This window comes from Pan paniscus, chromosome 18 (genome assembly GCF_029289425.2).
Source record: "Pan paniscus chromosome 18, NHGRI_mPanPan1-v2.0_pri, whole genome shotgun sequence".
NCBI lineage: Eukaryota > Metazoa > Chordata > Mammalia > Primates > Hominidae > Pan > Pan paniscus.
Window position 1 is genome coordinate 34,967,360 of NC_073267.2, and position 15,084 is coordinate 34,982,443.

Below are 15,084 nucleotides of genomic sequence, written 5' to 3' on the forward strand. Positions count from 1 at the left end.
TGTTCCTCCTTGCACCCAGTCAGCATTTTGGCTCTGTCAGCAGGTCTTTTTCTCTTAAAGAAAATTTTAGTCAATTTGCATTCAATCCCTATTACTGTCCCAACCTTAGACAATCATCAATCTATTTTCTGTTTCTAAAGGTGAGTCTTTTATAAAAATTTCTTATAAGTGAAATCATCAATTAAGTAGTCTTTTGGGTCTGATTTCTTTCACTTGGCTTAATGTTTTAGAGGCCCATTCCTGTTGTAGTATGCATCACTGCTTCATTCCTTTTGATTAGTGAGTAATATTCTGTTGTATGGCTATGGCACATACTATTTTTTCTTCCACTAGTTAATGGATACTTGGATTCTATTCGTTTTGGCTACATGAAGAGTGCTGATGTAAACATTCACATATGAATCTCTGAGTGCTGCAGATTTTCATTCTTTTGGGTATTTACCTGAGGATGGGATCTCTGAGTCATATGTAAAACCATATATAACTTTATGAAGAATTGCCTTTTTCTCACGCAATGGCTGCACTATTTTAATTCTCATCAACAATGTGTGAGGATTCCGTATTCTTCACACTTTAGTCAACATTTGTTACCATCTTTTTGATATAATAATCTATTGAGCAATAACTATTATCTCATTCTAGTTTTTGTTTGCTTGCTTGTTTAGACAGGGTCTTGCTCTCTCACCCAGGCTGATGTGCAGTGGCACTATCTTGGCTCACTGCAAGCCTCAATCTCCAGGACTCAGGTGATCCTCTCACCTCAGCATCCTGAGTAGCTGGAACTACAGGCGTGCGCCACCACACTTGGCTAATTTTTGTATTTTTGGTAGAGATGAGTTTTCTCCACGTTGTCCAGGCTGGTCTCGAGCTCCTGTCTTCAAGTGATCCACCTGTCTTGGCCTCCCAAAGAGCTGGGATTACAGGCATGAGCCACCACGCTCAGCAAATTTATTTCTAAATGTTTCTTTCTTTGATGCTGTTATTAAAAGAATTGTTTACTTTCATATTTTTCATTGCTTTCATATAAAAGTACGATTCAGTCTTATAGGTTGTTTTTGTATCTTGTGACCTTGGTGAGCTTGTTTACTAGGTCTAGTGGGTTTTTGGGGAATACCTTGCTAATACACATGATTATGTAAATCTGTAACAGAAGATGGTTCTACTTATTTTCTAAACTAGAAAATTGTTTGATTTTTAGATTTTAAGCCAACATCGCATTTGCAAAATAATCCCATTTGACAATGGTGTTAAAGAGTTTTATATTTTGCTAGATTCAGATTCAGTTTGCTAGTTTTTTTTTTGTTTTAGAATCTTAGTGTCTGTATGCATGAAGGATAATGATAAGTCACTTTTTATCTAGTAATGTTTCTGTTTGATTTTGGAATCATAGTAATGCTGATCTGATAGAATGACCTGGGAAATGTTTTCACTGATTCAATTTTTTGGAATATTTGTGAAAAGTTAGTATTTATTATTATTATTATTATTTGAGATGGAGTTTCACTCTTGTTGCCCAGGCTGGAGTGCAATGGTGTGATCTTGGCTCACTGCAACCTCCCCCTCCCGGGTTCAAGCAATTCTTCTGCCTCAGCTTCCCAAATAGCTGGGATTACAGACATGCACTATCACACCAGGCTAATTTTGTATTTTTAGTAGAGACGGGTTTCTCCGTGTTGGTCAGGCTGGTCTTGAACTCCTGACCTCAGGTGATCCGTCCACCTCAGCCTCCCAAAGTGCTGGGATTACAGGCGTGAGCCACTGCGCCTGGCCCAGTATTAATTCTTTATTGAATGCTTAATAGAATTTACCAGTTAAGCCATTTGTCCTGGGGCTTTTCTTTGTGTAAAGGTTCTAATTAATTTGATCTCTTTCTTTGTTATAGATCTATTAATATGTTACATTTATTTCTATGTAGAGCTATTTATATATTTATTTCTTCTTAACTTTATTTTGAGAATTGGTGTTTTTCAATGTATTTATTTTTAATTTTTAGTATCTCACATTTCTATAGTTTCTCTGCAGTTAACAAGAAATAATCAGAAAGAATATTGTGTGAGAATAAGCCCTGGGAACAATTAAAAAATTACTCAAAGTTTCTTCTGTTATAAAAGATTATGACTGTAATTGCTATAATTAATGTTGATATTTTAAAAAATTATTTTCAGTTTGGGGGTACATGTGAAGATTTGTTATATGGGTAAACTCATGTCATGAGGGTTTGTTGTACAGATTATTTCATCACCCAGGTATTAAGCCCAGTACTCAATAGTTATCTTTTCTGCTTCTCTCCCTCCTCCCACCTTCCACATTCAAGTATATAAATCCCAGTGTCTTCATTAGTTCATGAGTTCTTGTAATTTACCTCCCACTTTTTTTTTTTTTGAGATGGAGTCTCACTCTGTTGCCCAGGTTGGAGAGTAGTGGCGTGATCTCAACTCACTGCAACCTCTGCCTCCCGGGTTCAAGCGATTCTCCTGTCTCAGCCTCCAGAGTAGCTGGGATTACAGGTGTCCACCACCATGCCCAGCTAATTTTGTATTTTTAATAGAGATGGGGTTTTGCCATGTTGGCCAGGCTGGTCTCAAACCGCTGACCTCAGGTGATCCTCCTGCCTTGGCCTCTCAAAGTGCCAGGATTACAAGGGTGAGTCACAGTGCCCGGCCTACCTCCCACTTTTAAGTGAGACCATGCGGTACTGGGTTTTCTGTTCCTATGTTAGTGTGCTAAAGAGAATGGCCTCCAGCTCCATCCATGTCTCTGCAAATGACGTGATCTCATTCTTTTTTATGGCTTAATAATATTCCATGGTGGGCATGTACCACATTTTTAGTATCCAGTCTGTCACTGATGGACATTTAGGTTGATTCCACATCTTTGCCATTGTGAATAGTGCTGCAATGAACATTTGCATGCACATGTCTTTATGGTAGAATAATGTATATTCCTCTGGGTATATACCCAGTAATGGGATTGCTGTGTCAAATGGTAGTTCTGCTTTTAGCTCTTTAAGGAATTGTGATACTGCTTTCCACAATGATTGAACTAATGTACACTTTCATTAACAGTGTATAAGTGTTTCCCTTTTCTCCACAACTTCACCAGCAACTGTTATTTTTTTTTTTTTACTTTTTAATAGTAACTAGCCATTCTGAATGGTGTGAGATGGCGTCTCATTGTGGTTTTGATTTGCATTTCTCTAATGATCAGTGATATTGAGCTTTTTTTCATATGCTTTTTGGCCGCATGTATGTCTTTTTTGTTGTTGTTTCTTGAAACGGAGTCTCATTCTGTCACCCAGGCTGGAGTGCAGTAGCGCGATCTCGGCTCACTGCAACCTCCGCCTCCCAGGTTCAAGTGATTCTCCTGCCTCAGCTTCCCAAGTAGCTGGGACTACAGGTGCGTGCCACCAAGCCCGGCTAATTTTTTGTATTTTTTAGTAAAGACGAGGTTTCACTCTGTTAGCCAGGCTGGTCTTGATCTCCTGACCTTGTGATCTGCCCCCCTTGGCCTCCCAAAGTGCTGGGATTACAGGCGTGAGGTGGCGCCCAGCCCGTATGTCTTCTTTTCAAAAATGTCTGTTCATATCCTTTGCCACTTTTTAATGGCATTGTTTTTCTCTTGTAAATTTGTTTGAGTTCCTTACAGATGCTTGTAGACCTTAGTCAGATGCATATTTTGTCTTTATTGTTGTTCTATAGCTTTCTTGGACATATAATTTTTGATTGACAGTTTTTTCTTTGGGGAGTGGGAAAACATTTTCAAATGGAGTTGAAAGACTTGCAAGAAGGCAAACAAAGCAAGATCCAACAAAGCCAATTGGATTGAGAAATGAAGTCATATTGATTGCAACAAATGATATGTTGGACTGGGTTAGAGAGAGCAGGAAAAAGTAAATTTGTGGACAATAGAATTCTGTGGGCTGGGTGGTCCTGACTGAGGTCAAATGAAGAAATTTCATCAGAGTAGGAAAGATAGCTCATTATCCTGAACCTAAACAGGCTGAGCTGCTGCCCTATGCTAAGATTCTTAGATATTTATAAGAAGAAATGTCATGATCTTATCATCTAACAATTTAATAGGTATTATTTGTTAAGGAAGAAGATCATATATGTGCACTCGTAATTATGATTAAGTTAATATTATGTTTAGTTATGATTAAAGTTGTGCTTGATGGATATCACAGGGGCCAAAAATAAGTGTCTACTGCTAACAACTGGGTGCGTGACTGATAAATGTGTGAAATAAAACACTCCTGTGAGTAGAAGCAGCAGAGGAGACTGAAGAATGAGGGGTGGAACACAACAGCAGGATAGCTTGATACTTTACATCAAAGTAAGATCTCGGCCAGGTGCAGTGGTTCACACCTGTAATCCCAGTACTTTGGGAGGCTGAGGCGGGCAGATCACAAGGTCAGGAGTTCGAGACCAGCCTGACCAACGTGGTGAAACCCCATCTTTACCCAAAATACAAAAATTAGCTGGGTGTGGTGGCACATGCTTGTAATCCCAGCTACTCAGGAGGCTGAGGCAGGAGAATCGCTTGAACGAGGGAGGCGGAGGTTGCAGTGAGCCGAGATCACACCACTGCACTCCAGCCTGGGCGACAGAGTAAGTCTCCATCTCAAAAAGAAGTAAGATCTCCTGGGGAGGACAGTACATATTTAAACACTCATGCTGCTTGGAATGGAGGAATCTTCCTGCCCTCTACAAATGCACCTGGGCAAATTGATGGAAGGGGAATGTGAAAAGCAGCCTACCTTCCATGGGGAGTCATGTCTAGTTTCCTTGCTCACAGCTGTGTCCTCTGGAGAACAGAACACTTTGCCTATGTAGGTCTGACGGAGCTGGCATTTTCTTTTCTTTTCTTTTTTTTAAAATTATATATGTGTATGTATTTATAAAAGTACATATATATACTTATATGTGTGTGTATGTGTGTTTTGAGCAATTTTTACTTCAGCCATTAATTTCTAATTATAAGCCAGAAATACTAATTATTACCATTTATGCATTGGCTTATCTATTTACACTTATGGAACAGTATCCCAATAAGTGATTTTGAAAATATAATTGGACACCTTTTCACCTCAGAAAAATCTGAGTGAATGCAGTGGCTTTTTATCTTAACATGTCATGAAATTGAATTGTTCTAAGCTGTGGATTAAATTAAACTGATGATATATGATGCCTGAATCCAAGCTAAATAACATAGGATAGTGCCTGAAAAATCATTCTATAAAATTTTACAAGATATTAGATATGGTATTAGAGATATCCTGAGAAAACTTGAGGGAAGATATTTTTATTATTGGAAACCAAGTATTTTTCTAGGCATTGGAAAGTATCCCTGTATTAAGGGAAGTCTCAGGAAACAGATCAACATGTGATTAAAAAATTTTTGCCTTTTTTTTTTTTTGAGACAGTCTTGCTTTGTTGCTCAGGGTAGAGTGCAGTGGCACAATCTCAGCTACTGCAGCCTCAACCTCCAGGGCTCAGGTGATTCTCCCACTTCAGCCTCCCAGGTAGCTGGGATTACAGGCGTGCACAACCACGCCTGGCTAATTTTTGTATTTTCAGTAAAGATGGTGTTTCACCATGTTGGCCAGGCTGGTCTCAAACTCCCAGCCTCAGGTGATCTGCCTGCCTCGGCCTCCCAAAGTGCTGGGATTACAGGCGGGAGACACCACGCCCGGCCAACATCTGATTCTTTTGATGCAACCTCATAGTTGTCGTGAAGTGAATAAAATAGTGATTTTTTTTGTTGATAATTGAGAGGTGGACATTAGCAATGTTATACCGAGATAAAAAAGAGTTTACATAAGAAATTACTGGAATGGAAGGACCGGGCGCGGTGGCTCACGCCTGTAATCCCAGCACTTTGGGAGGTCGAGGCATGTGGATCACGAGGTCAGGAGATCGACAACATCTTGACTAACAGAGTGAAACCCCGTCTCTACTAAAAATACAAAAGATTATCTGGGCGGGGTGGCGAGTGCCTGTAGTCCCAGCTACTTGGGAGGCTGAGGCAGGAGAATGGCGTGAAATCAGGAGGTAGAGCTTGCAGTGAGCTGAGATTGCACCACTGCACTCCAGCCTGGGCGACAGAGGGAGACTCCATCTCAAAAAAAAAAAAAAAAAATTACTGGAATGGAAACTAAACTGGGAGAGAGCTGGGACCATTTTTAAGTGATACATTAAGAAGGATTCAGAAAAGCAAAACAAAACCTTCCCAATGTGTTCACATACTAATTCCCCAGATACTGGGAATACATTAGATTCCATGGCAAAGAAAATATAAGATTGCAGATGTGATCAAGATTGCTAGTCTGCTGTTGAAATATAGTGAGATTTTCACAAATTATCACCATGGGTCCAGTATAATCACAAGGGTCCAGATATGTGGAAGAGTGATGGAGAACAGAGTGTATCAAAGTGATGAGATATGAGAGTGACTCAGCTGAATATTTTTTCAATTGCTTGCTTTAGTGATTCTTTTCATATTAGAATAAATTTCCAGGAGCCAAGATGGCCGAATAGGAACAGCTCCGGTCTACAGCTCCCAGCGTGAGGGACGCAGAAGACAGGTGATTTCTGCATTTCCATCTGAGGTACCGGGTTTATCTCACTAGCGAGTGCCAGACAGTGGGCGCAGGTCAGTGGGTGTGCGCACCGTGCGCGAGCCGAAGCAGGGCGAGGCATTGCCTCACCTGGGAAGTGCAAAGGGTCAGGGAGTTCCCTTTCCGAGTCAAAGAAAGGGGTGACGGACACACCTGGAAAATCGGGTCACTCCCACCCGAATATTGCGCTTTTCAGACCGGCTTAAAAAACGGCGAACCACGAGATTATATCCCACACCTGGCTCGGAGGGTCCTACGCCCACGGAGTCTCGCTGATTGCTAGCACAGCAGTCTGAGATCAAACTGCAAGGCGGCAGCGAGGCTGGGGGAGGGGCGCCCGCCATTGCCCAGGCTTGCTTAGGTAAACAAAGCAGCCGGGAAGCTCGAACTGGGTAGCCCACCACAGCTCCAGGAGGCCTGCCTGCCTCTGTAGGCTCCACCTCTGGGGGCAGGGCACAAACAAACAAAAAGACAGCAGTAACCTCTGCAGACTTAAGTGTCCCTGTCTGACAGCTTTGAAGAGAGCAGTGGTTCTCCCAGCACGCAGCTGGAGATCTGAGAACCGGCAGACTGCCTCCTCAAGTGGGTCCCTGACCCCTGACCCCCGAGCAGTCTAACTGGGAGGCACCCCCCAGCAGGGGCACACTGACACCTCACACGGCAGGGTATTCCAACAGACCTGCAGCTGAGGGTCCTGTCTGTTAGAAGGAAAACTAACAAACAGAAAGGACATCCACACCGAAAACCCATCTGTACATCACCATCATCAAAGACCAAAAGTAGATAAAACCACAAAGATGGGGAAAAAACAGAACAGAAAAACTGGAAACTCTAAAACGCAGAGTGCCTCTCCTCCTCCAAAGGAACGCAGTTCCTCACCAGCAACAGAACAAAGCTGGATGGAGAACGACTTTGACGAGCTGAGAGAAGAAGGCTTCAGACGATCAAATTACTCTGAGCTACGGGAGGACATTCAAACCAAAGGCAAAGAAGTTGAAAACTTTGAAAAAAATTTAGAAGAATGTATAACTAGAATAACCAATACAGAGAAGTGCTTAAAGGAGCTGATGGAGCTGAAAACCAAGGCTCGAGAACTACGTGAAGAATGCAGAAGCCTCAGGAGCCGATGCGATCAACTGGAAGAAAGGGTATCAACGATGGAAGATGAAATGAATGAAATGAAGCAAGAAGGGAAGTTTAGAGAAAAAAGAATAAAAAGAAATGAGCAAAGCCTCCAAGAAATATGGGACTATGTGAAAAGACCAAATCTACGTCTGATTGGTGTACCTGAAAGTGATGGGGAGAATGGAACCAAGTTGGAAAACACTCTGCAGGATATTATCCAGGAGAACTTCCCCAGTCTAGCAAGGCAGGCCAACGTTCAGATTCAGGAAATACAGAGAACGCCACAAAGATACTCCTCGAGAAGAGCAACTCCAAGACACATAATTGTCAGATTCACCAAAGTTGAAATGAAGGAAAATATGTTAAGGGCAGCCAGAGAGAAAGGTCGGGTTACCCTCAAAGGGAAGCCCATCAGACGAACAGCGGATCTCTCAGCAGAAACCCTACAAGCCAGAAGAGAGTGGGGGCCAATATTCAACATTCTTAAAGAAAAGAATTTTCAACCCAGAATTTCATAACCAGCCAAACTAAGCTTCATAAGTGAAGGAGAAATAAAATACTTCACAGACAAGCAAATGCTGAGAGATTTTGTCACCACCAGGCCTGCCCTAAAAGAGCTCCTGAAGGAAGCGCTAAACATGGAAAGGAACAACCGGTACCAGCCGCTGCAAATTCATGCGAAAATGTAAAGACCATCGAGGCTAGGAAGAAACTGCATCAACTAACGAGCAAAATAACCAGCTAACATCATAATGACAGGATCAAATTCACACATAACAATATTAACTTTAAACGTAAATGGACTAAATTCTCCAATTAAAAGACACAGACTGGCAAATTGGATAAAGAGTCAAGACCCATCAGTGTGCTGTATTCAGGAAACCCATCTCACGTGCAAAGACACACATAGGCTCAAAATAAAAGGATGGAGGAAGATCTACCAAGCCAATGGAAAACAAAAAAAGGCAGGGGTTGCAATCCTAGTCTCTGATAAAACAGACTTTAAACCAACAAAGATCAAAAGAGACAAAGAAGGCCATTACATAATGGTAAAGGGATCAATTCAACAAGAAGAGCTAACTATCCTAAATATATATGCACCCAATACAGAAGCACCAAGATCCATAAAGCAAGTCCTGAGTGACCTACAAAGAGACTTAGACTACCACACATTAATAATGGGAGACTTTAATACCCCACTGTCAACATTAGACAGATCAACGAGACAGAAAGTCAACAAGGATACCCAGGAATTGAACTCAGCTCTGCACCAAGTGGACCTAATAGACATCTACAGAACTCTCCACCCCAAATCAACAGAATATACATTTTTTTCAGCACCACACCACACCTATTCCAAAATTGACCACATAGTTGGAAGTAAAGCTCTCCTCAGCAAATGTAAAAGAACAGAAGTTATAACAAACTATCTCTCAGACCACAGTGCAATCAAACTAGAACTCAGGATTAAGAATCTCACTCAAAGCCGCTCAACTACATGGGAACTGAACAACCTGCTCCTGAATGACTACTGGGTACATAACGAAATGAAGGCAGAAATACAGATGTTCTTTGAAACCAACGAGAACAAAGACACAACATACCAGAATCTCTGGGACGCATTCAAAGCAGTGTGTAGAGGGAAATTTATAGCACTAAATGCCCATAAGAGAAAGCAGGAAAGATCCAAAATTGACACCCTAACATCACAATTAAAAGAACTAGGGAAGCAAGAGCAAACACATTCAAAAGCTAGCAGAAGGCAAGAAATAACCAAAATCAGAGCAGAACTGAAGGAAATAGAGACACAAGAAACCCTTCAAAAAATCAATGAATCCAGGAGCTGGTTTTTTGAAAGGATCAACAAAATTGATAGACCACTAGCAAGACTAATAAAGAAAAAAAGAGAGAAGAATCAAATAGACACAATAAAAAATGATAAAGGGGATATCACCACCGATCCCACAGAAATACAAACTACCATCAGAGAATACTACAAACAACTCTACGCAAATAAACTAGAAAATCTAGAAGAAATGGATAAATTCCTCAACACATACACTCTCCGAAGACTAAACCAGGAAGAAGTTGAATCTCTGAATAGAGCAATAACAGGAGCTGAAATTGTGGCAATAATCAATAGTTTACCAACCAAAAAGAGTCCAGGACCAGATGGATTCACAGCTGAATTCTACCAGAGGTACAAGGAGGAACTGGTACCATTCCTTCTGAAACTATTCCAATCAATAGAAAAAGAGGGAATCCTCCCTAACTCATTTTATGAGGCCAGCATCATTCTGATACCAAAGCCGGGCAGAGACACAACCAAAAAAGAGAATTTTAGACCAATATCCTTGATGAACATTGATGCAAAAATCCTCAATAAAATACTGGCAAAATGAATCCAGCAGCACATCAAAAAGCTTATCCACCATGATCAAGTGGGCTTCATCCCTGGGATGCAAGGCTGGTTCAATATACGCAAATCAATAAATGTAATCCAGCATATAAACAGAACCAAAGACAAAAACCACATGATTATCTCAATAGATGCAGAAAAAGCCTTTGACAAAATTCAACAACCATTCATGCTAAAAACTCTCAATAAATTAGGTATTGATGGGACGTATTTCAAAATAATAAGAGCTATCTATGACAAACCCACAGCCAATATCATACTGAATGGGCAAAAACTGGAAGCATTCCCTTTGAAAACTGGCACAAGACAGGGATGCCCTCTCTCACCACTCCTATTCAACATAGTGTTGGAAGATCTGGCCAGGGCAATTAGGCAGGAGAAGGAAATAAAGGGTATTCAATTAGGAAAAGAGGAAGTCAAATTGTCCCTGTTTGCAGACGACATGATTGTATATCTAGAAAACCCCATTGTCTCAGCCCAAAATCTCCTTAAGCTGATAAGCAACTTCAGCAAAGTCTCAGGATACAAAATCAATGTACAAAAATCACAAGCATTCTTATACACCAACAACAGACAAACAGAGAGCCAAATCATGAGTGAACTCCCATTCACAATTGCTTCAAAGAGAATAAAATACCTAGGAATCCAACTTACAAGGGATGTGAAGGACCTCTTCAAGGAGAACTACAAACCACTGCTCAAGGAAATAAAAGAGGATACAAACAAATGGAAGAACATTCCATGCTCATGGGTAGGAAGAATCAATATCGTGAAAATGGCCATACTGCCCAAGGTAATTTACAGATTCAATGCCATCCCCATCAAGCTACCAATGACTTTCTTCACAGAATTGGAAAAAACTACTTTAAAGTTCATATGGAACCAAAAAAGAGCCCGCATCGCCAAGGCAATCCTAAGCCAAAAGAACAAAGCTGGAGGCATCACAATACCTGATTTCAAACTATACTACAAGGCTACAGTAACCAAAACAGCATGGTACTGGTACCAAAACAGAGATATAGATCAATGGAACAGAACAGAGCCCTCAGAAATAATGCCACATATCTACAACTATCTGATCTTTGACAAACCTGAGAAAAACAAGCAATGGGGAAAGGATTCCCTATTTAATAAATGGTGCTGGGAAAACTGGCTAGCCATATGTAGAAAGCTGAAACTGGATCCCTTCCTTACCCCTTATACAAAAATCAATTCAAGATGGATTAAAGATTTAAACGTTAGACCTAAAACCATAAAAACCCTAGAAGAAAACCTAGGCATTACCATTCAGGACATAGGCATGGGCAAGGACTTCATGTCTAAAACACCAAAAGCAATGGCAACAAAAGCCAAAATTGACAAATGGGATCTAATTAAACTAAAGAGCTTCTGCACAGCAAAAGAAACTACCATCAGAGTGAACAGGCAACCTACAAAATGGGAGAAAATTTTCGCAACCTACTCATCTGACAAAGGGCTAATATCCAGAATCTACAATGAACTCAAACAAATTTACAAGAAAAAAACAAACAACCCCATCAAAAAGTGGGCCAAGGACATGAACAGACACTTCTCAAAAGAAGACATTTATGCAGCCAAAAATCACATGAAAAAATGCTCATCATCACTGGCCATCAGAGAAATGCAAATCAAAACCACAATGAGATACCATCTCACACCAGTCAGAATGGCAATCATTAAAAAGTCAGGAAACAACAGGTGCTGGAGAGGATGTGGAGAAATAGGAACACTTTTACACTGTTGGTGGGACTGTAAACTAGTTCAACCATTGTGGAAATCAGTGTGGTGATTCCTCAGGGATCTAGAACTAGAAATACCATTTGACCCAGCCATCCCATTACTGGGTATATTCCCAAATGACTATAAATCATGCTGCTATAAAGACACATGCACACGTATGTTTACTGCGGCATTATTCACGATAGCAAAGACTTGGAACCAACCGAAATGTCCAACAATGATAGACTGGATTAAGAAAATGTGGCACATATACACCATGGAATACTATGCAGCCATAAAAAATGATGAGTTCGTGTCCTTTGTAGGGACATGGATGAAATTGGAAATCATCATTCTCAGCAAACTATCGCAAGAACAAAAAACCAAACACCGCATATTCTCACTCATAGGTGGGAATTGAACAATGAGATCACATGGACACAGGAAGGGGAATATCACACTCTGGGGACTGTGGTGGGGTGGGGGGAGGGGGGAGGGATAGCATTGGGAGATATACCTAATGCTAGATGACGAGTTAGTGGGTGCAGCGCACCAGCATGGCACATGTATACATATGTAACTAACCTGCACAATGTGCACATGTACCCTAAAACTTAAAGTATAAAAAAAAAAGAATAAATTTCCATTTAATTTAAATGTATAAATACCTTTGAGTAATTTTATTTGTTTTTGTATTTGTTATGAGATAGGGTCTCACTCTGTTGCCCAGGTTGGAATGCAGTGGCGCAATCATGGCTCACTGCAGCCTTGACCTCCTGGATTCAAGCAATCCTCCCACCTCAGCCTCCTGGGTAGCTTGGACTACAGGTGCATGCTACAATGTCTCACTAACTGTTTAATTTTTTTGTAGAGATGGCACCTCACTATGTTGCCCAGGCTGGTCTTGAACTTCTGGCCTCAAGCAATCTTCCCACCTCAGCCTCCAAAAGTGCTGGGATTACAAGCATGAGCCACTGTGCCTGGCCCTTTTTTTTGAGTAATTTTGTTTGTCCATCACTGTTCTGGGTGCTAAATATAATAGGAGAGAATGCAGAACAATAAGGATATGATTTCTAAAAAGTGAGGCTCAGGTATAGTGGGATACAGGCACTGTGCACTGTATGATTGTAGAAGTCTTACTGTTTTACAAATATAAATGATTTGGTATGGAAAAGAATGCAGAAGCTGGATTTCCAAGAATTCATATACAGGCTTAACAAAGAATAAGTGGGGAAAAAGATGATGATGGTAACAATTTTGAACACTGAACAACCAACATTGATAACATGGGATCTATTGTTTCTTTTATTCCAGATATAGAAAGTATGTTTCCTCTATGCCATTGAGATGAAACTATTTTCTACTTATGCTATCGTTAAAAATGCCTTTGTTTTTCAAGCTGGCATTGGATTCTCAGCCAACACCTTTCTCCTTTTCTTCCACATCTTTACGCTTCTTCTGAATCGCAGGCCTAAACCCCGTGACTTACTCACCTGTCACCTGGCCCTCATTCACATTCAGATGCTCCTCACTGCAGTGGATTTTTTGCCTCTAGACATATTTGAATCACTGCATTTTGGGAATGACTTTAAGTGTAAGGCACTTTTTTACACAAACAGGGCAATGAAGGGACTCTCCATCTGCACCACCTGCCTTCTGAACATGCTCCAGGCCATCAGCATCAGCCCCAGCACCTCCTGGTTGGCAAGGTTTAAACATAAATCCACAAATTACATTTTGCATGTTTTCTTCTTTTGGGTGTTCTTCAATTTGTCCTTCAGTAGTTGGCCAATCTTTTTCTCTGTGCATTCTTCCAACACGACCCATATCAAGCTACAGAATGTCAGTAAATACTGCCACTTTCCCCCATGAACTCCACAATCAGGGGAGTGTTTTTCACTGTGACATTATCCAAGTATGTCTCCTGTGTAGTACTTATGCTGCTCTCAAGTGCATACATGGTGATTCTCCTGCCCAGGCATTGGAGGCAATCCCAGCACCTCCATAGCACCCACCTCTCCCCAAGACCCTCCCCAGAGAAAAGGGCCACCCAGACCATCCTGCTGCTGGTGAGTTTCTTTGTGGTCATGTACTGGGTGGACTTTATCTTCTCAACCTCTTTAACCCTGCCATGGACGTATGACCCACACGTTGTCCTGAGATTGCAGAGAGCTGTGCTCAATGCCTATGCCACTGTTAGTCCTTTGGTGCAAATCAGTTCTGATAAAACAATAATCAGTATTATGCAAAATTGCAACTGAAGTACCAACAGTTTTTAATAAGTCAGTGATGAAAAATGTTTTTTGAGAAAAGAGTCTTCAGCCATCAGTCAAACTGTTCAAGTAGCACTGAAATTCTTTAATTTGATTTAAGTAAAATATAAAGAATTATTACTTTTGGGTACATAGTATATGTATATATTTAAAGCACATATGGCATATTTTGATACATGCATACAATATATAATAATCACCTCATGGTAAATGAGGTATCTATCACCTCTAGCATTTATCCTTTGTATTACAGAAAATTCAATTTTACACTTTTTGTTTAAAATGTACAATTAAACTGTTACCGACAGCCAGGAACCATGGCTCATGCCTGTAATCCTAGCACTTTGGGAGGCTGGGGCAGGTGGATAACCTGAGGTCAGGAGTTTGAGACCAGTGTTGCCAACATGTTGAAACCCTGTCTGTACTTATAAATACAAAGGTTGGCCAGGCATGGTGGTGAGTGCCTGCGATCCCAGTTACTCACGAGTCAGAGGCAGAAGAATCACTTGAACTTGAGAGGTGGAGGTTGCAGTGAGCTGAGATCGTGCCACTGCACTCCAGCCTGGGTGGCAGAGTGAGACTCTGTCTCAAAAAGAATAAATAAATAGATATTGACTACAGGGTAATTTCTATGATTATATTATTTAGAAGCATGAACAAAATCCATACATTTGTGAGTCTTGAATACATATTTTTATAAACTTCTTAGATATTTTTATTTGAACATGTGGCCTCTCTGCCTGCAAACACATAGACTTTTAATTTTGATTTACATAAAGTTAAAAATACACATATATTACTCTAAAGATAAACCTTAGGAAAGAAAATTATGGAGTGAGTGTGTTTGTATGAGTATGAGTTTGTACCTATTTTCAGAAGAATATAGCAATATCAGAACAAAACAAATCATT

General features: G+C 40.6%; 1 pseudogene; it reads left to right on the forward strand.

Moving 5' to 3' along the window:
- Positions 1-13,247: 13,247 nt before the first annotated feature.
- Positions 13,248-14,161, forward strand: LOC106633889 (putative vomeronasal receptor-like protein 4; annotated as a pseudogene).
- Positions 14,162-15,084: the final 923 nt, after the last annotated feature.